The sequence below is a fragment of the Canis lupus genome, chromosome 26 (assembly GCF_003254725.2).
Source record: "Canis lupus dingo isolate Sandy chromosome 26, ASM325472v2, whole genome shotgun sequence".
Classification (NCBI taxonomy): domain Eukaryota; kingdom Metazoa; phylum Chordata; class Mammalia; order Carnivora; family Canidae; genus Canis; species Canis lupus.
In genome coordinates, this window is record NC_064268.1 from 19089752 (window position 1) to 19111685 (window position 21934).

General features: G+C 44.1%; 1 long non-coding RNA gene across 1 annotated transcript; it reads right to left on the bottom strand.

The window, feature by feature from the left end:
* Nucleotides 1-5963: 5963 nt before the first annotated feature.
* On the bottom strand, nt 5964-21722 carry LOC125753735 (uncharacterized). The gene is made up of 3 exons (XR_007406193.1): nt 21613-21722; nt 7759-7929; nt 5964-6149 (listed from the first exon to the last, which is right to left on the bottom strand). It is a non-coding gene; the product is annotated as an uncharacterized LOC125753735 (long non-coding RNA).
* Between the last annotated feature and the right edge of the window lie 212 nt (nt 21723-21934).

A 21934-nucleotide genomic window follows, 5' to 3' on the forward strand; every position in this document is an offset into this window, starting at 1 on the left:
CAGAAACTGTGGAGATGTTACACGAAGCAGAAAATAACAGAGCCACTCACAGACAGACAGAGATTTCCAGTTTTCCTGAGGTTCTCCCTGAGGATGACAGCTGTCAATAATGTGTATGAAGTCTCTCCCTGTGCGCTGCTCCAATTTATCCTCTCATCTGCCTATTCTGGAGACTCTGGTTTCCTGCCTGTGTGAAATCTGGTGATAATCACTGATTCAAAAGGGCCCAGCACATTCCTGGGATCCCTGGGTGGCGCAGCGGTTTGGCGCCTGCCTTTGGCCCAGGGCGCGATCCTGGAGACCCGGGGTCGAATCCCATGTCGGGCTCCCGGTGCATGGAGCCTGCTTCTCCCTCGGCCTGTGTCTCTGCCTCTCTCTCTCTCTCTCTCTCTCTCTCTCTCTGTGACTATCATAAATAAATAAAAATTAAAAAAAACAAAAGAAAAGGGCCCAGCACATTCCTGATAGTTCATTGAAGGGTTCGATTAAGAGATGGAGTCTTCAAGAACATTCCATAGAGTACCATGGCCACCTGAAGTCCGGTAGGACTATAGATTTTTTTATATTTGCCAAATATATTACTCTGTGAATTAGTTATGACAAGCTCTAGGGGAACAAAATAACCCTTAAATCAGTAGCTTGGTACAATAACTTTTCTTTTTCTAAACTAAAACCCGATGCCATCTTGTAACTATGCCATTTAGGATACACAGCTCTGAAGGGTGAGGCAGCAGGAAAGAGAGGGCATAGAGGTGCCACACCTGTCCCTAAATACTTTAGGACAGAAGACACAGGTGTCATTTCAGCTTACCCTTTATTGGTTGAATTAATCATGTGGCAAGGCACTGGGAAGTATGTTCTTCACTTGTATTGCATAGTCTACTAAACCACATATAGAGGACTTTGGTAATCCTGATCATCCTCTCTAATGAATAGCATTTTTAACACACTCACCAGGGTGGGGGAAATGGTCCCACTAGAATTAATCTATGAAGAAAATTATGTGCTATCTGTACAGGGAACCATTCACAAAGGTCATTGGCTTTTGTAAAATAAGTGGGTTACAGGTCTTGGGAAGCTCTCAGCAATCTCTTTGCCAGCCTCCTCCCACAGATACCTAAACTTTCCCATTCTGGAAGAAAGAGAATTGAGGGCACAAATCCCTGTATTATGCAATGGGGACAGGCTGGTTAGCCCCAAAGCACAATAGGGTCACCTTGATCCCAGGTGCTTCCGTCCTTTTACACTGCCACTGTCCTTGTGTGGCCTCAGGATGGCTGCTCCTGCCTGAGATGTTGGCCTTACAGAATTTCATCCAAAGGCAGAATGAGACTTTTCTCTAGTGCAACAACTTTTATCAAGAAAGGACACCTTTTCCCACGATCTTCACACTCAGCACACTTGCCTTACATTAGCCAAGACCACATACATGAGTACACTTAAACCAATCACTGGCCCAAGTTGTGGAATTACCACTGGTTATATTTAAATAACTAACATCCATTCCCCTGGAACTGGGAAAGGGCCATGTATCTAGATCAAATTGGGGTTCCATTAGCAAGAAAGAAGGGATAAGGGGCTGTTGAGTGGAAAATCAACAGTCTTCTATGGATAGAATAGGCAATGCCTGTTGTAGGTCAGGTTTCATCTATATATTCACTCCACAAACATTTCTACTTGGTCTCAAGTGTCATGATTAGCATTCTGGAATTAGAGAGGAACTAGACACAGCCCCTACCTTCAGTGGATTTTCAGTTCAGGAGAATTGGTCAGACATGTAATTAAATAATCAAAACAGATTGTGATAAATACAAAGATTAATGCCTAAGATATATGTAGAAATATGAAAGAGAGCATGGAGGAGAAACTTGAAGGCAGTCAAGGAAGGCTTCTCAGAGGAGGTGACATTTGAGTTGGACTTTAAAGGCTGACGATATGCAAAAAGCAGTCCAGGGAAAGGTGGAAATGAATGAACAAATGAATGGATTACATTAATTAAAAAGACAACAGGAGAAGATTTTTCAAAAAGAGGATAGTGTCAGCTTTGGAAAGGCCTTTGAGAATGTCAAGAGGAGTCTGTGGGTTTTAGTATCCATGATTATATGCACTACTGACTGTATAACTTCAGAGTAATTGCAGGGAAAGAAAATGCAGTACATTCAAATATAGGAAGACACATTCAGCAGAAGTAATAAATCTGAAAACCCTTCCAAACACAAACCTTTATGAGTATGAAGTATCTTAGGAACAGCTAAAATCAGGTACAATGGAGCTACACATCCTAATGCAGTGGAACCTGGGAACCACTTCTCTCTCATTTTGGATCTTTCCAAAGAGTTCACTCTTGGTGGCCAGTCCTCTTTCAGGCTAGGGGAGAGACTGGAGAGGTTTAATCAAACCAAATGGGAAAAGTTGGATGACAAAGATGGCCAGTCCCCATGGAGAGTATGTCCTTATTTACATGTCACCCTGGGACTCTGGAAATGTGTGGCCACAATGTATTGCCACACTGGGGGCTCCTCTGGCCTATGATATTTACTTGCTTTTTTTAAGAGTAGGAAGGGGCACAGGGAGAAGGAGAATCCATGCCCAGCATGGAGCCCAATGCAGGGCTCAATCTCACAACCCTGAGATCATAACTTGAGCTGAAATCAAGAGTCAGACACTCAACCAACTGATCTACCCAGGTGCCTCTCCCTGTCTTTTTCTTCCTTTTTTTCTGAAAATGATAATTAGCTGTCTTCAATGATTAATATACAGGCTCACCAGGAGGGAGGGGGATAGACAATTTGACCTCTTAAGCCCTTCCTTCAGCCTTTTATTGCAGGAGACAGCATGGTAGAGGGAATGTGCTATAATAAAGGACATATATGCTTTGGTCTAGGTTCCTGGCTCTCCTTCAAAAACTTTTGGAATTTCCTGAGTGATAGGAATATATTTTGTTATTCATGATGAGCCCTCTTGTGGGGCTGGGAAGTACAAGAAGGGGAGAGCTAGATAGCTTCAGGAGACAGAAGGCTGGTTTCCAGAAGAAAGTTCCAAGTGATTAGAGGGTTGAACCTTTCAGCCCCACACCCCATCTCTGGAGAGGGGACAGGGGCTGGAGATTGAGTTCAACCACATGGTTTAAATTAAATCAATAATTTAATTAATTCTTCCTAAAGCTCTTGGGTGCCAAAGCTTAGGGGAGCTTCCAGGTTGGAGAATGCATCAATGTATTTGGAGGGTAACAAACCCTGATTCCATGGGAAGATATCATGGAAGCTCTGTGCTCCCTCACTCCATCCACCTCACCTTAGACATATATTCCATTTGTCTGTTAATGAGTTGTATCCTTTATAATAAAACTGTAATTGCAAGTATAATGCATTCAGTGAGTTCCATAAATTGTTTTCATGAAGTACTGAACCTGAAAGGGAGTTGTCAGAGCCTCCAAATTTGTAGCAGAAGCATGAGTGGTTAAGGGATACCTGAGGGTTGTGGTTGGTGTCTGAAGTAGAGACAGTCTTGTGGGATGAGCCCTTTAACTTATGGTGTATGCAATAACTCAGGGTAGTGTCAGAATTGAATTGAGCTCTAGGACATCTAGCTAGTGCTAGAGAATTGTTGGAACCTAGAGAATGATGATGATGGGTGACATTTGTTGACCACTTATTAAGTGTCATGTGTATACAAATACTTTCATGTGCATTTTCTCAGACAAGAACCCAGGTCACACCCTGATCCCAGCATTGATGGTTGTAGGTATGCTTCTCTTTACCTTGTGGGTAGATTCCTCCACATGTATAGCTTTAAGTCAGGTCACACATTCCTTAGAATGCCCTTCAATGGACCAGGAATTCTGCAATTTTTGTTTTAGGTTTCCCTTCTCATCTGCAGCCCTTCCAGCAAGCAAGTTACAGATCTGTAAACACTTCAAGGGCGCTATTTTAAGACAGCCCTTTATAAATCAGAGAGCTTCTGAAACACAAATGGATGTAATCACCCCCTAATTTGCCTGGTTTGTGGGTTTGGATTTGCTTGCTTGCTTTATTTAGACTGTTTTGAATCCTGTTGTGGGCTGAGAATCAACAATCTCAGCCATAAGCGAGCTAGCTCTGTTATGTTTTGTTTTGTGCAACACCAGGTGTGATGCCAAATGAATGATGGTTATTTTTTCCCAATGCTATAAAGTTATACATTCAAGTGAGCATTGTTTTTCAAAGTTCTCACTTTGAGAAGGTAAATGCTTCTCCCACCACTCTGCCTTGAGTACCTGAAGCACCCCTGCAGCATCCCTCCTCTCACCCCCTTCCCTGAGAGCCTGAGGGTTCTTCCAGTACCAAAGTGTGCAGTTTGGTTTTATATTCTCACAGGTAGCACATGACTGGGTCTTTCTCACCCCTACCCTCTCCTACATGGGACTCTCCATTTCAGTTGATGAGCAAGAACATAAGTGAAGAGAAAAGCATTGCGAGGGTTCAAGTGCAAGAGGATCAAGAGGTGACAGTGGGGATCAGGAGAGATAAACTACTTTTGGAGTCCACCACTCATTGGGTATATATAATGTGACATTGAAGAAAAACCATGTCACTTCTTATAGTCTCTTGCCAAAACTCTTAGTGACCCTTAGAGCCTATGTCATACTTCGGAATCAGAGGTATTTGTGATTTTTTTCATTGTCTGTCTCCTAGACTGTGAGCTCCAGAAGGGCAATGGGTAGTGGAGGGCTTAGCATACAGGAGGGCCAAATAACTATTTGTGGAATGAATAAATGAAGGAATATCCTCCCTGACTAGTAGAAGCCTACACACAAACATAAACTTGCTGCATCCAGTGATCGGGCCCCCAATTTGACTCTTGGAAGGTGAAATCACTCATAGTCCTCCTAAGCCCCCATCATGAGCAGTCCAGGTACAGAAAAACAACTCTCTAGACTCACAGAAGACATTGGAATCATGGCCTGATTTAGGATTGAACTGAGATTTAGCAATTGATCAGTCCAAGAGTTTTCCAGCTTCAGAGGGCATGAACACTTGAAAATCTGATGAAAGCTGTAGAGCCTCTCCCCCTCCCCAAACGCACATACAAACATAATTAGCACAATATTTCAGAGATTACAGTGACCACACATGACTCACCCAAAATACTTGGTTAAGGATTTCTGATCTCTAATCTGAGGCTCTAGTTTTACAAGTGTGCCTAGAGAGAATTGACTTGCTCATCAACACACAACTAGATAGAAAGAAGAGGAAAAAAACCCCTCCTTTGAGCTGTGAGCAGTCAGGACTTCCTCATCATTTATGATCCCCTACTTCCTTTGGGCAGAGACAACCAGCACATTTTTCCAGAGCTGGACTTTTCCATTTAAAATTCCTCATTTAGGGGATCCCTGGGTGGCACAGTGGTTTGGCGCCTGCCTTTGGCCCAGGGCACGATCCTGGAGACCCGGGATCGAATCCCACGTCGGGCTCCCGGTGCATGGAGCCTGCTTCTCCCTCTGCCTATGTCTCTGCCTCTCTCTCTCTCTCTCTCTCTCTCTGTGACTATCATAAATAAAAAAATAAAAAAATAAATAAAATTCCTCATTTAGAAATGCATCTTCAGAAATTTCTTTTTACCAAAATCCCCTGAGACTGGGTTTAAGGTTTGGAAGAGAGAAGAGCTGCACAGTAATGTGTGTGTTGGAAGAGTCTGGGGAGGGTGGTTTCCGTTGTTAGTTGGGGGGGAAGTATTTTTCTTTTTTATTTTCTTTTTACTGTTTCCCAAGTATTTTCTAACTCACAGGTGAATCAGATCTCAGTTCTGCTCCAAAGGATTAGTTAACAATCTTTGACAGTGCGGCATTCTCCCTGGAAGTCAGAACCCCTGCAAAACACTGAATTATTCACACCAAATAGGTCACATTTGCTGATGGAGCAAGTAGAATTTTGTGTGTCAAAGAAAGACTCGTTAAACTGAGTGCTTCAGTAAAGCAAGCATCACTGGGGTATAATTTATTGGTGTTGCTTGACTGCTTCACAAAAATGATGGAGGCTGCCTCTGTCCACGTGGAGTAAGCCCATTTCTGGCTGTGACCAGGACCTATGTCTCATGAAGGCAAGCTCCAAGCTCTGTCCTTCATCCATGCTACCGGTATTTGGATATTGGAGTTTTCCATGCCCAAAGCTCTATGGGTGGCAGAAAGATAAGACTTGTCATTTATTGGGTGAAGGTTCCTAATCCAACGATGCTGTCTTTATCAGGAATCATTTGGTTTCAAGGAATGGAAACCTCCTTAGACTGACTCAGGTAAAAGGAGGTTGATTGAATGGATAAAGGGGAATCTTTTGGATCCCAGTGGTGGCGAAAACCACTGGACCTTGTAAGAATCAGGAGTTAGCAGGTAACTATGTTTTCTATCCTTTGCTCTCTTTCTCTCTAGGGCTATATGACAGAATAAATGAATGAATGGAGTGAATGAATATATAGGAACCCAGTGCATCAATTATGCCAGATGGCCCCACAATTTCTGTTTAAATATGATTCCTGACAACCTAGGGCCATTAATGAATGTAGCCTGATGATGTAGTCTAATCCCAGCAGCCAAAGGAGGTGCAAATGCATGTTGCTGTCCATGGTCCTAACCAACCATTGTGCACACGTATTTTTTCCCCTAGCATTGGGATCCTGGTGACCTCATCCAAACTGGCCCAGAACATCTTAATCAGATTTTGAAAGAGGGTAGAAAAGCTAAAAAAGGAAGGGTGAAAGAAAAAGGCTATGACAGGCAGACGTGCAGGGCTACAGTCTGCTATCAGTGACAGGAACCGAGTAGGACCCTTGGAGAGTCTATTCCAATGCACTCATGTTTGTTTGTTTTGTGTTATGGCTGTTTAATCCTCTATACTAATGAACAAATTTGGAATTTTTCACAGTTGTAGAACAACTAGATTTAGGAATCCTGTGGTGTTCTGATGTCATGCTTAGAAGTATCAGGAAGCTCACCACTTTGTAGTATAGCCTAATCACAACAGTATTGGAAGCTCCATTTTTGAAAACATTTCCAACACCAGGCTCAGTCTGCCCGTTTGTGAACATCACCCTCTTCCACAAGACAGACCTTCAGACAATTGAAATCTGCTCTTGCCTCCCCCCAGGTCAGCCCTTCTCCAACAGCTCACTCAGTCACTCCCTGGCTGACCCTGGGACTCCTGCTATGCTGCATAAGCACATCCTGCCCGAGTAGCAAGTAGCCCATAGATACTGAGGCAAAATGGTGAGGTGGGAGTCTGGGCTAATGCCAGCATCTGGATGCTTAGTTCCAAGCCATCTCAAGTCCTGCACGGTTCCAGGCTACAAGAAGGTGTCCTGAATAGGCTCCAGAGATCAAATAACCCAGATATTCTGTTTTCCATTCTGGTGTAATTTGCCAGTTTTTATGAATGTACATGTATGCACGCAGCACCTGGACATTCAGAGGGTGGCTGGCTGTTCATGTCAGCTTGTCTGCAGGTAGAATGCTTCCACTTTCTCTAAGCCTGCCTCCCAATTCATTAGGAATAAGCTGAAAAGATTTGAAATCCAGCATGTGGGTCTCACTCCATAAAGTCTTACTGCCGTTGCCAGGATCCTGTGGCCCTGTCAGCCCCTCAGATGGGTCTATAAAAGGTGGTGTTCAGTTGCACCATTGCTATTCTAGAGTATAGACTTTGGAGGTTGGAGTATCCAGGGTGAAATATCAGGGTGCTTTTCCTCACAAGCTGTAGTAAATAAACACTTGAAAGCCACTTGCCTCACCTGTCTTCCTGCTGCTCTGAGAACTGTAGCCAGACTTTTGCCATCATCCTGCTTCCCTCACTCCTCCTCCTGTCACTGCTTATTGGACCTGGAACATGTTGGCAATGGTATGAGTTGGGCAGCTGTGGAAAGAAGGGGTGTCTTCTTCTGGGAAGCCAGTCTGCAGACATACTGAGAAGGAGAACAATGAAATAGAGACCAGAGCTGGGTCCAGGAAGTATGTGGCTGAGATAGGGACAGGGTAACAAAGAGACTTCCCTTAGGCCCAGAGTAGCAGAGTCCCACCATTCAGGAGAACTTGGACTTTGGAATGCATTCTTGCTTTCCTAGAAATGTTCTAAATCCCTTCTCTAGAGCTTGGAGTGTGCTGGGGCTGGCAGGACCATCCAGGAAGGGCACTTTAAACTCAGATCAGCACCCATAGAAGTTCCAGTCTCTGCTCCTCCACTGCAGGGATCCTTCGCCACATGTATTGGGTTGGTCAGATGCCCCAAAGATTGTGTGGTCCATGGCCCTGGAGTTTCACAAGCTAATGGTTCCCACTAGTTACTATGATCTTTCTTTTAGTGGCACTACAAGCAATTGGTCCACAAAAATATGCCAACACACTGGTATGTATGTATGTATGTATGTATGTATGTATTATTTGCCAACATGCTCTTTTGGATTGACTCACATTGTTTGTATAGATAGGAGATCTGCAGAAAACATATGCCCTGGGACCTGCATACCCTAGTGACAGCCTTGATCTGCAGGTCCTAATACCTTCCATTTTATTCTTCCAGTCCTTCTGGAGGCCTTGGCCTCTATAAGGGGTGCAGTACCTCTCTGTAAATCCCTCTGTTTGTTTCAGCTATCTGAAACGAACTGTTTTCTAGAGTCCCAGAAGCCCAGGAGCGGAGCTTCAACAAACCTCTCCCTGCTCAGGGCTTCCACTGTCTGATCTAAGAAATGGAATAATAACCCCAAATATCTCCTTTGCAGAGCTGTTTGAGAGTCCACATACTTATTCATTTATCAAATACTGAGTGCCTACTGCATTCCAGGAGATACGTCAGGCACTAAAGATACAATAGTGGACAGACACAGCCCAATCTGCTTTCTCACAAACCTGACACCTAGCAAGAGGAGACAGACAAGAACACATTTAAAAATATATGTCTGTGATGGTAAGTGTTACAGAGAAAAATCAGGCAGGATGTGAGGACAGGAAATTCCTGAAGTTGTGGTGTTGCTATTTTACTTAGGGTGACCAGGGAAGGCTTTTTTTTTTTTTGATAAGATGACATTTGATCAATGACCTGAAATGAGGAAATGGACCATGTGGACATCTAGGGAAGGTTTATCCTTGCAGAGGGAATAGTAAGTGCAAAGGCCCTGAGGCAGGAACATGTTTGGCATAATGCAAGGAGAACACAAAGGGCATGTGGTTAGAACACAGTGAAAGAGGAAAGGAAAGGTCAGAAACAAGTCAGGAGGTGAGAAGAAGGTCAATCCTACAGGGCCTTCAGAGCCATCATAAAGACTGCTTTTTCCTTTGAGTGAGACGGAAAGCATAAGAAAGTTTTGACAGAGGAGGAATGTGATCTGAATTACATTTTCATAAGATCATCCTGACTTCTGGATCTAAATTAGATTGGAAAGCAGAGAAGTGGGTATTGGAGCATGGACAGAAGCAGGGAATCATTTATGGGGATAGTATAGTCCTCTAGGCAAGAAGTGGTAGAGCAGAGCAATATCTGCAGATGTGATAAAAGTGGCAGGATTCTGGAAGTATTTTGAAGGTAGAGTTCATAAGTTTTTCTAACGAGCATTGTAAGAATTATACCCATAAAGCACATACCTACCACTGTACCTGGCTAACGTATGGAGATGTGGTGTGTCTAGGTCAAAAATCCATACACTGTATTCAGAGAGCAATACTTCCTCTGCTCCTGGATGTGGGCCATGGCACCAAGACATGAGCCCTGGCCTGCCCTGTCTCTGTAAGGTTAGACAAGGCAGGGGATGCTGTAAGGTTAGACAAGGCAGAGAGGAGAATAAAGTGATGCCCTTCCTCTCAGTCTTCACTGGGTCTCATAATCTATCCCATCATCCCAGTGAGTTAGAAAATACAACTATCTTGATGGTGTCCACTAATCCGTGGCCCCAATCATAACACATAGTCTCTTATCCAGACAGTGGACATTTGTTGAACTGCTTTTATGGGCCAGGACAGATGATAGAAAGGGCCCCAACGTCCAGACCCTACTCCAAAGAAGCCCTGACCTGGTAAAGGAAACAGAAACATAAAAAAACAAATGAGTACAATAAAATAGTCCTTTGAAATAAGGACCAAACTGGACATATAAACAAGGAGCTTAGAGGCATTGTATAGAGAGGATAGGTCCTGCTCAGTAGATCAGAAGAAAACTTTGCAGAAGAGAAAGCATTTGGTCTGAGTCTTGAAAGGTACATCAGAGTTTTCCAGATGCCTAAGGATGAAAATAAGATTCCAGATGGTATTTGCCAAGGCATACAAGTGTAAAAATCCATGGAATGTCTGGAGAGGGACTGATGGCCCCATGGGGCAAGAATGTTGGATTCACACCACTAAGTCGACCAACAAAAAGGAATGAACCCCGCAAAGAGCCAGGTCCAAGGATATAGTGGTGAATGTGCCAGGCCTGACTCATAACTTCCCAGAGCCTCTACTGCTTGAGGGAAAAACTTCAAGGAATGATATTCCTTAGATCCTCCCATGGAGATGCTTCCACAACACCCTGCATGTCCTAGGTAGCACAGCTGTCATCTGGTGATTTGTCATGGTCTCCAATTAAGCCGTGAGTTCCTCAGGAGCAGAATGCTGTTTACCCCTTCCACATCCCTTATGCCCAACACAGTTTCTGGCATATTGTGGCCACTCAAGACACATGTGAGGAAAGAATAATTAATGAAAAGGTGGTAGGGTTAGTTTGTAACTGGCCTGTCTTGGCTCCCAGGCCTCTTGAGGGAACTTATTACTATTACTTGTATTCAATGCAACAGGGCAGGAAGTTTCCTTAAGCTGCGATAATTGCATTACCCTAACCTAGTATTGAATTAAACACAGCCTTTAACATGAGTGATTAAAAATGCTTCACATCTCCCGCTGGCACTTAGAAGTCAGCTCTCCTCCTGAGCCATTCTCTTCCTTCATTGACTTCTCCTTATCAGGGACGTCAAGATCATTGGCATTTAGAAAGCACATTATGTTGGCTCTTTTCTTTCCCAATGCTGCAAAAAGAAGCAATTTGACCTTTCATAAGGAAAATGGAACCTTGAGCTTCCCCTACATGGCAGCGGTGTCTGGAATTTCTTATCTTCATGTCAGGAGACCTCCTCTCCAGCCAGGCAGGAATAAGGCTAGCGAGATAGATGAAGACTATCTGATACTGTTTCCTCAAGAGAAAATGCTGAGGAGAAGGTTTATTAATAGAGTAGATCAGCCCTGCCAAAGGCAACCATGAGGAGAAGAAGGACAGTGAGGAGGGGAGCACCCACCCTCAGGGTCACAGTGAACTCTACTGACATTTCATCTCGGTGACATCTGTGCAGAGGATCCCAGGCTGTTGTCCTGGGAGATAAAAAGAACAGAATTTTCTCAATCAGAAAATTAATATGAAAAGAAATGGACCGACCCAGCAGCCAGAAGGGACAGAGTGGTTCCCCTCTTGGAAAAAAGCAGGTCTCCCTGAGTTTCCTGTTTGGGTGGGAGAGATAAGAAATGTGACTGTTGCCATCATCTGCTGATTAGAGCTCTCTTTTGTGGTTACTTTTACCCCTTGGAAGAATTAGAAGTGCTTGAGTCGTTGGAGTAGATTGTCAAATTGCCTCAAATCTTCCTCTCCCTGTGCCCATGCCCTTTGCAACCAGATTCTTCTGCTGCTCCTATTGAGAGGCAGAGACTATTTCTCCACTTCCAGAACCTTCTTGGACCTTGTGACTTGCTTTGGCCAGTAGAACACCTGCAGGAGTGCCAATTCCAAGCCTGAGCTTCAAGAAACTGTGCGCATTTCCATTCTCTCTGGAGAACCTTTGGGCTGTCCCATGAACAGTCTGGGATAGACTCTGGGAGGATGAAGGACACAGGAATCAGACTCAATCCAGAACAATAATCCATGCTGAGGCCTCAAATATGCAAGAGCAGCCAGCGTCAGTAAAACTGTTTATCCAATCTGTGGCTGAACACAGATATAAGAATGTATTCAGCTGAGATGAGAAGGATGCCCCAGCTGAGCTCAGCCTAAGTTGCCAATGGCAGAATTTCAAGCTAAATAAATGGTTACAATTTTAAACCACTGGGTTTTGAGGGCATTTTTGTTATACAACAATAGCTAACTGATACACTCTAGTCTTGTTCAAGCACTCCTAGAGGACAGGAGGATTTAGCACTTTAGAAGATACTAGAACTCTAGGATGAGATGTAAGTGCTGTGAGGGCAGAAACCAAACAGGCCCCACAAGTGACTCAGGGCAGGCGATGAATAAATTTGGTAGGACTGAGTTTGAAGACCATGTAAAAATTAAGAGGATGCTCTTGGGGCACCAAGGTGGCTCAGTCAGTAAAGTGTCTGCCTTCAGCTCAGGTCATGATCTCAGGGTTCTGGGATCAAGTCCTGCATTGAGCTCCCTGTTCATGGGGAGCTTGCTTCTCCCTCTCCCTCTGACTGCCACTCCCCCTGCTTGTGCATGCTCTCTCTGTCAAATAAATAAAAGAATAATTTTTTTAAAAAGAGGATACTCTCATAAGAATATATGCAATTTGCCTCTCTGGAATAATTATTATCCTGATTCAAGCTTCAGTAAGAATGGCTTGCAAAATCAATTGAGCTTCTAGAACTTAATCTAAAGAGGCATGTGGCCTGGTTAAGAAGAGCCATCTAATATTAAACGTTTCTACCCCATAGAAGCCCTGCCCCACAAAGAGGCTCCATCATCCGCCTGGTTCCTAAACCTGGATTCAGTCCTGACATCTCACCTCCTCCTCTCCACTGGGCCTCCATGTCCTGTTGCTTATGTCTTTTAAATATATCTCGATCTATTCCCTTCTTGCCACCACCTCGTTTAGATTTGAATGACCATATCAGCCTCTTAAACTAATCTCTTAACTAATCTCGTAACGTCCAATTCATTCCCTGCAGAGCATCAAGTGTGATCTTTCCAAAACACCATTCCAATCACCCTCCCCTTCGAGCCTTCAATGGCTCCTCATCATCGCAACCAGGTTTCTTAGTCTGTGTGTGTCCCTGCTGACTTTCCTCCCTCCCTTCTCCCTGTTTTGTCACCAAAAACACACACCTTTCCTGCAGTGCCAAACTATTTGCAGTTCTCCAGGTCTGGGATATTCTTGAGCTGAGACAGTCTTCTCATTCCCTATTCCATTTCCCAGCTGTTTCCTCTCTTCTTTTTAGAACTTGCTTCAGATGTCAGTTTCCTTTCCTGATCTCCAGGCTGGGCAGGGTAGAAGCATCTCCTTTGAGGTCCTTTGGCTTCCTGTGTGCTTCTGGAATCTCACCGTGGTGTCAATGCCTGTTTCTTTCTCCCCTTGTGCCCACCACTAGACCATGAGCTCCGTGTGGCTGGAGCTGGTTCTTTCATCTCTGTGTCTAGTACAGGCCTGATTTAGACTGAGCGGTTTATTGAATGGATGAAGGAAGCTAAAACAAGAGAGTTGGAGCAGCCCCTCTGGGAATGAATCAGATTTGAGGGCAAGCTTATAGAGAGAACTCCAAAAACCAGTTCACCAGTTGCAAGTGACACAATCTTTCGGGTAGTGCATCACAAGTAAAGATGAGCAGTAAAGTCAGAATCAGGCACAAACATGGAGCAAATACATGAATTGATGGTTCTCATTAGACTTCAGTCATCAAGGGTGAGACTTGCTAAGTAAGTGTTGGTGTGCTTTAAGGTCCTGTACCTGGCACTGTGCTGAGGGTTTTACAAGTCTTATCTCACTTAACTCCTCTCAGCCTTGGGATGTAGGGTCTATCATCATCTTCCCTTTTCAAATGAAAATGCAAAAGCACAGAGAGGTTAATTAACTTGTAGAAGGTCACTCAGTCAGTGGACTAGGTTAAGGAAATCATTTTGCTTGAGTGTAAGCTATATAGTCTTTACCTGATACCCTGCTATGAAAGGTAGGATTTGGAAAATTCAAAACAATGGCACCCTTGTAACATATTTTGCTTACTTGCAGATACAGATCAAAATAAAGCAGCACACTTAAATGATTAGTCTAGCCAGTACAAGAGTAAACAGGATCCCAGTCAATAAACATAGTTTTTTCCTTTCTGAGATTATAATCATCAGTGCACATTTCTTACCAAGATATAAGCATTTCCTTCCACCAGACTCCTAAGAGTGAAGTGAAAATTATATATGCACTTAATGTAGCCAATTAGCACATTCTCTATTTGTTTCTAGTAATATTAATGTTGTTTTCCCTCATATTAACTAGGCTTTACTATAAAACTAGTCATTTCTCCTGCATCCTACAAACTGTCAGCTCCTGGGCCTTCACTTATGTGACTTCCCTTTTATCAAAACCACCTTCATCTGTCATTTAAGGTCAAGTCCATGACCTACCTCCTACTATCTTGCCATATCTTCCCATCCTAAGAAACATTACGTGGGGCTCAGCGCCCTCTCAGCAACGTCTTGTGCTGATCAAGAAAACATTTGCTCACACGCATGTTTTTGTTTGGTCTGCATGACTTGGCTTCACTGAATTTTTTTAAAGATTTTATTTATTTATTCATGAGAGACACAGAGACAGAGAGAGAGGCAGAGACACAGGCAGAAGGAGAATCAGGCTCCATGCAGGGAGCCCGAGATGAGTCTCGGTCCTGGGTCTCCAGGATCATGCCCTGGGCTGAAGACAGGCACTAAACCGCTGAGCCACTCAGACTGCCCTGAATTTGTTTTTTTTCTTTTTTCTTTAAGATTTATTTATTTATTTATTTATTTATTTATTTATTTATTTATTTATTATAGACAGAGAGAGAGAGGCAGAGACACAGGCAGAGGGAGAAGCAGGCTCCACGCAGGGAGCCAGACGCGGGACTCCATCCTGGGACTCCAGGATCGCGCCCTGGGCCAAAGGCAGGCGCCAAACCGCTGCGCCACCCAGGGATCCCACGAAATTCTATATAAAGATCCAGCCTTCTGATTTTTCTTGGGAGGACACAAGAATTGATAACTCCATAGTCATATTCTTTCATGGCTACAATGATCTAGAATTGAGAAGCTGCTTTCTGAGGCAGGAGAGTAGATGCTGGGGTGCCCCTTGCACTCCCATAATCCATCGCCACTTACCACTTCTGTGCACCCAGCTGGCCAGCTGATTTCCAACTACTTGCTGATCAGATTCTTTGTGTCAAGTGTCCCTCTGCCCATGGAACCTGCTCTGTCTTATTGCAGGACGGGAAGTACCAGGGAATAAATACCTCCTCACTTCCCTCCAAGGGCAGCTCTCAACCAAAGACTGCAATAAACCCCCTCATCATCTAAAAATTTCAGAATACTAACATCCTGGTGGTCTGCTTGTGATCTAGTGACATGGAATAATCACCCCAAACGTACTGGCTTAAAACACTGTATCATCTCTCACTATTCTATAGGTTACCTGGGGAGTTACTTTGCCTTACCTGGTGTCAAGTGATCACTGGGGGGCTGCATGCATGTGCAGGCTCATATAAACTGGACCGTTCAAGATAGCTGGAGAAGGTGATGGCAGTCGGCTGGGAACACAGCTGTATTGGTCTAAGAGTAAGCATTCCAAGAGACCCAGACAGAAACCACAGGCTTCTCATGACTTGGCCTCAGGAACCGCACAACGTCCCTTCCCCCATAATCTATTAGTCTAGCAAGTCACGGGACCAGTCCAGACTCAAGGGGAAGAGGATTAGAGCCCACCTGTCCAGGGTGATATGATGGGGAGTTTGTAGATATCTTTAATCTAGCACCTGGTCTACTTGAACAAATGAACACTGGCTGCCACTTTGTTACTTAAATCACTCATTCATTCTTTAATTCAACAATTAGTGAACACTGGAGAAACAACATGAATCAGGGCAGCCTGGGTGGCTCAGCGGTTTAGTGCCGCCTTCAGCCCGGGGTGAGATCCTGGAGACCCAGGATCGAGTCCCACGTCAGGCTCCCCGCATGGAGCCTGCTTCTCTTTCTGCCTCTCTCTCTCTGTGTGTGTGTGTTTCTCATGAATAAATAAATAAATAAATAAATCTTTAAAAAATACTTATTAAAAAAAAAGAAACAACATGAATTAGATATGGTATCTACCCTGGAGAAGCTCATTTGGTAAATTGGTTTGTGACCATAACAGATTGAAGTTCACCTCCACATTCATCAAGGCTCACATGGTTGCACTTAGAATCATCTGGACTTTGTTTAAAAAAAAATGGACACTTCACCAGAGGAGCACCTCTCAGTATCCCAGGAACCCTTAGAATATTGCCCTGCCTGCATAGGAGTGGTCTTCAATGGCACTATGCATGGAAACAGCCTTGGGTGCTTGCTAGAAGTCAGATTCTTGGGCTCCTGCTCTCTGAAATACTTGAATTCATAGATATAGGGTGGAGATAGAGAGTCTACATTTTTATGAAGGATTTCAGGGGATTCTGGTGTGAATTGTCCATGGACCTCATTTTGTTGTGTTTTCCAAACTCCTCATTTTAAAGGAAGCGTGTGTGCATGTAATCTGTATGAACACCTGTGATCAGTTGAGTTTAATTGCACCACAGCTGGTGTTGATTGCATATTTTTTAATGTGGCTTTTCAATACTCACTCCCCCTAGCACAGCCTTTATGACTGAAAATCAGCATTGAGCCCAACCCTGGCTGTCGATTTTAAGGTTTATTTAAAGGCACATGACAGCGGAAGCTGCTCATTCTTTAGCAAATGATGCTACATATGGACTTAGGAGTTTAGGGGCAGCATGTTGAAAGTGGAATCTCCACCATGACTGAGCAGCTGTCCCAGTTGGTTTTAAAAACTGTGAGGGGGCACCTAGATGGCTCAGGTGGTTGAGCATCCAACTCTTGATTTCAGCTCAGGTCATGATCTCAAGGTTGTGGGATTGAGCCCCAGGTCCTGCTCTGCACTCAGCATAGAGCCTGCTTGGGATTCTCTCTCTCCTGCTCTTCTCCTTGCTTGCGAGCTCTGTCATTTTAAAAATATATAAATAATGGGGACACCTGAGTGGCTCAGTGGTTGAGCATCTGCCCTCAGCTCAGGGTGTGATCCTGGGGTCCTGGAATTGAGTCCCACATCAGGCTCTCTGCAGGGAGCCTACTTCTCCCTCTGCTTAGGTTTCTCTCTCTCTCTCTCTCTCTCTCTCTCTGTGCCTCTCATGAATAGATAAATAAAATCTTATAAATAAATAGAATCTTAAAAACAAACAAATAAACTCTGAGTTGCTTGCTGCTGCCAAAGTCAGCTTGGGCAGATTATGTCACAACCTCAGTCCAGCAGAAGGTTCTATCCTGAAAATAGTCATCAAGGCTACTGCAAACCTACACAGGTCTCTGAATGTGAATTGAAAAAAAAAGTGCTTTCCTCAGGCAGAAACAGCCTGCCCTGGATTTAATGAGTGATTAAAGAGTGAAGGGAAGGGGCTCCTAAAACAAAGCAAAACAAAACAAAACCGGGCTGTTGTTACTAAAAGGGGAAGGGATATTGAATGTGTTCACTGCTATTGGAAAAGAGAAGCTCAGTATGTTGACTTTGTATATAATCCACTCACCCTTGTAGCCAGATATCCCTTATGCAGTACACAACCCATACAACTGCACATGATAGCCATGTAGGAGTTAATACAAGTCTTGTTCAGAATTGAGGAATTGGAAGAGCTCCAAACGTCAAATTGGAGGCTGTGAATGTTGGTGGAAAAATAAAAAACACAGTGGCAATATTCTTCTAAATAAGCCAGATGGTGAAGGCCTCTTTTTTGAAGGGTGACCACATAGAGAAAACTCAGGTGACATTTACCCCTGAGTGGCCACATGAGTTTCTCCCAAAGGCCACAGCGGATCACTGGGATCCATCTGAAAAATGAGTTCTCCATCAGAGAATAGCCTTGTGGAGGCCTGTGTCCAGCAGGAATGGACACACTAGGATCCCTTCCCCATTTCAGGTACCAGTATCTCATTTGTCCTTTGAAGAATTGCCTCCTTCTATTCCAGTTTTAATGATTTGGATACTAATGACCCACAGCAGCTCCAGAGGTAAACAAATGACCCAGATTCAGCTATCAGGATAAATCTTCCAGGAAAAGCTTTGCTTTGGATTTCATTGACTGTAGATGGGGCAGCTGATGGGACAGCACAATATTAAGTGTGGCCTCTGAAGTAAGATCCCAACTCCACAAGCAACTAGCTGAGTGCCCTTGAGCATCTTAACCCTTCAGGGGAAGATAGGCTTTGAGGTGGCCCCCATGAACCCCACCTCCTGATAGTCATGCTTCATGTGACCCCTTCCCCTTGAGTGTGGGCAGGACCCGTGTCTGGTTTCTAGCCGATCACTGCCACGAAGATAGCAGAATGGTGTCACTTCTGTACTAATGCTACCTAAGACTGTACCATCTGTCTGGTTTAAAGCCTCTCTCTCTCTCTCTCTCTCTGACTTGGAAGAAGTAAGTGACTGTGTTTGGAAGGCCTATGTGTCAAGGAAGTGAAGGTGGTCTCCAGCCCAAAGGCAACCAGAAACTGAGGTCCTGGGTTCTACAGCCCACGAGTATATGGCTGCTGGTAACAACCAAATGAGCTAGAAGCAGATCCTTCCCTGGTCAAGCCCCAGATGAGACCACATTCTGGCCAACACTGTAATTGCAACCTTGTTAGACCCCAAGCAAAGGATTCAGTTAAGCTGTGTCCAGACTCTTGACCCACAGAAATGGTGAGGTAGTAAAGTAAAGCTTACAGGTAGTTGCTGTAAGCTGCTAAGTGTATGGTAATTTATTATGCAGAATACATAATGGATGCAGATACACTCTCTCAGGAAGCGAATGGAGAAACAGTCTCATGGTGGAGAGTAAGGGTCATCAATATGACATCAAGTACCCTGACAACTGTCATGAGGTTTAAAATAGGATATCGTAGAGGTGTGTTTGGTACACAGTAGGTACTCAACAAGTTGCCCCTCCTTCCTCTTCTTAGCTAGACCAGTGTCTTAAGTTGACAACTTTAGAATGCCAGACATATTGGAAATGTTTAAACTGGACCCAGTGCCAGGGTCACCCCAGAAAATGCTAGAGAAAGTTTAAAAGCCAAATTTCCTTTGTGGAGGGTAAAATCATTTTACATCCTATGAGAGGCTGTGCACAGCAAAAACTGTTTCATAATCCTGCCATGTAAACCAGCTGGGATTTTCCTTCGCATAAATTGGATTTTGATTTATATGTCAATACATGCCCCCAGAAACCTCATCATTGCGAAGTTCATCAATCTCAGTGGGAACTGCAGATACGGCCCTCGAGGTACCTCCCAAGGAAATATAGCCCTTGAGTACCAGCCCCACATGCTGACAGGGCATGTACAAGGGGATGGGAGGCAGGAGAAATGGGGTCACCTACTGGGGCTTTGTGGTGTCAGGCTGAGGACTCCATTCCTCAGAAGAGTCTGAGAGAGCCTGGCACTTTGCATGAAGGTGTGCATAGCTGGGGCGAGCAAGGACTAACAGCCTAAGAATGGGTTGCAGGGGAGAGGCCAGGTTGTGACAAGCACTGAATGCTGGGGTGTAGGTTTTGGGTTTGGAAGTAAGAGTATGGCATATCAGATTTGAATCTTCAGAAGAGCATTCTGGCTGCAGCGTGGAGAACAGGATGGAGGGGCAAGACTGAGGGCAGGGACACCAGGCTATAGGTCATTGCAGACCTTGTGTGAACACAGTGGGGCTCTGGGACAGCAGGGATGTGAGAACTCTTGGGGAATTTGTGATGGCAATCTTGGTGACCTATAGGAAGGGACCAGGAAGGCTGCTAGGGTGACTCTGGTTTCTGACTCAAGTGGGAGAACCATGATGGCGTGTACAACTGGAATCATGGTTGAGAAATAACATAGTCCTTGACCAATAAGAAGTCTCAAAATAGTCCCAGTGGAGGTTTTTACGGAAGAGAAAGAGAGATCTGAAGTCAGGAGAGCACAGCCTCTAGCTAGGAGAAAAGTGCCCTGAGTCAGCTACGTCATGCATTCGGCTCTGTGAAGCCCCTGCCACAGGCATACCTTAGAATGATCTCCTGGGGGACATTACCACCCAGCTACAAATGAGTCACTTCATCTCTAAATCTGATAAGGCTCTTCCCATACAAGCCATGACTACTTTGGCTGTTGGGGCATAGGGATCAGATTGATTTGGCTGAACATTTTTCTGAACTAAGGAGGTGTTTGACTGTCCAGTAAAATTGACAAATATGTGCTCCATGCTGGAGGCTTGTCAATTCCATTTTCATTGTGCTCCCTGAATTGACCTGCATCAAGTCTCAATATACTGCGATCGTTACGTCCTTCAATCTGTCTGGCACGTGGATTCTAAACTCAGAGGGTCATGGTGAGGATTTAGCAATTTTTTGATACAAAGGAAGAGCTCAGATTCCCTGTTACCACACTTCCCTGGCTCCCTGCTGTACAAAAGAGCATCCACACTCATCCTGGTCATCACCACATGACATCATCATACCTGTCTAGGTTTTGTATCTTCAGTTGTCTAGCACATGTCCTACATTTAACCATAAATCACATAGGTATTTATGACATTTTGCCAAACAATAAGGAAGGGAATTAGACATGAATTAGACATTCTCTGGCCTCATGACATGCTCTATTTGCAGATTAAGATACCCTAGTGAGAGTCTAGGGAGAGCTAAATACGGGGTAAGGGACTTAGACATGAATTAGACGTTCTCTGGCCTTATGACATGCTCTATTTGAGGATTAAGATGCCCTAGTGAGAGTCTAGAGAAAGCTAAATATGGGGCAAGGACCAACTTTATAAGTACCTGGGGATTTAGTTCCTGACCCAGGAATAGGTTCCAGTGGGGATATTCCCTGATGGGCAGGAGAGAAGTCTGTGGAAAATCCCCTTGCCTAGACCCAGTATAGGGCATTCATTATACTGGGCATTTTAATCCTCATTCAGTTTGGGGCCAGGCACTATTCTAGGCACTTGGCATATATTATCTCATTTAATGAGTCACAATTCTATGAAGTGTATGATTCTGTCCCCATTCTGTAGAAGAGGAACCTGAGGCTCAGTGAGTTTCAGTAACTTGCCCAGAGTTACCCAGTGAATAAATGGCAATGCCAAACCAAGTCCAGATATTTTTAACCACTGGAATGGCTTTCAGATTCAGCTTGTTACTGAAATTCACAAGACGTATGGTAGGATCACCAGGCATGAGTTTACTTTGCCTTGAGAAAGGATACAAAATATGGAGCAGAGCAACATGTTAGGCTAATGTCCCAATGTCCCACATCCCAATCATCATTTTAGTCTCAAGAATGAATGCTAGTATATGACTGTGGATCCAGAGCCAATGTCCAATGTCCCAATCATCATTTTGGTCTCAAAAATGAACGATAGTGTGACTGTGGGTCACATCAGCATAAGGAAGCTTCAGAGCCTTGGACCCCCTCAGTTTGAATACCTTGATCATGACATGGTGCCTAGAGGAGTGCATGCTACACTATCATCCCTCAGCAGCTGCACTCCACAAACTACAGGCCATGTCATAAACAAACCTGACAACCAAGTACAATGTACTCCAGGATATCATTGGGTCAGTGATCACTGTATAGCCACCCTAGCAAGATGATCATTTACCTCTAATGGGTACATCCCTTCTGTTGACATCACAAAGAGTCCAGCTTCCTTCAGGCATTCCTGAGACTGGCAGATTTATGGTTCACCTGTTAACACCTCCTCTTCCTTCTGATGATGGTAATGTTGATGACAATGCTGGTAAGCAATGCCTATTAAGAACTCACTATGTGCCAGTCCTGTGGTAACCTTTTCCTTGCATTATATCAACTAATCTGCATAAGCCAATGCAATAAGTCCAAGTGTTACTGTTCCCCTTCTACAAAGGAGAAAACAAAAACTTCAATAGAGAGGGTCAGTAACTTTCCTAAAGTCATACCTCTAG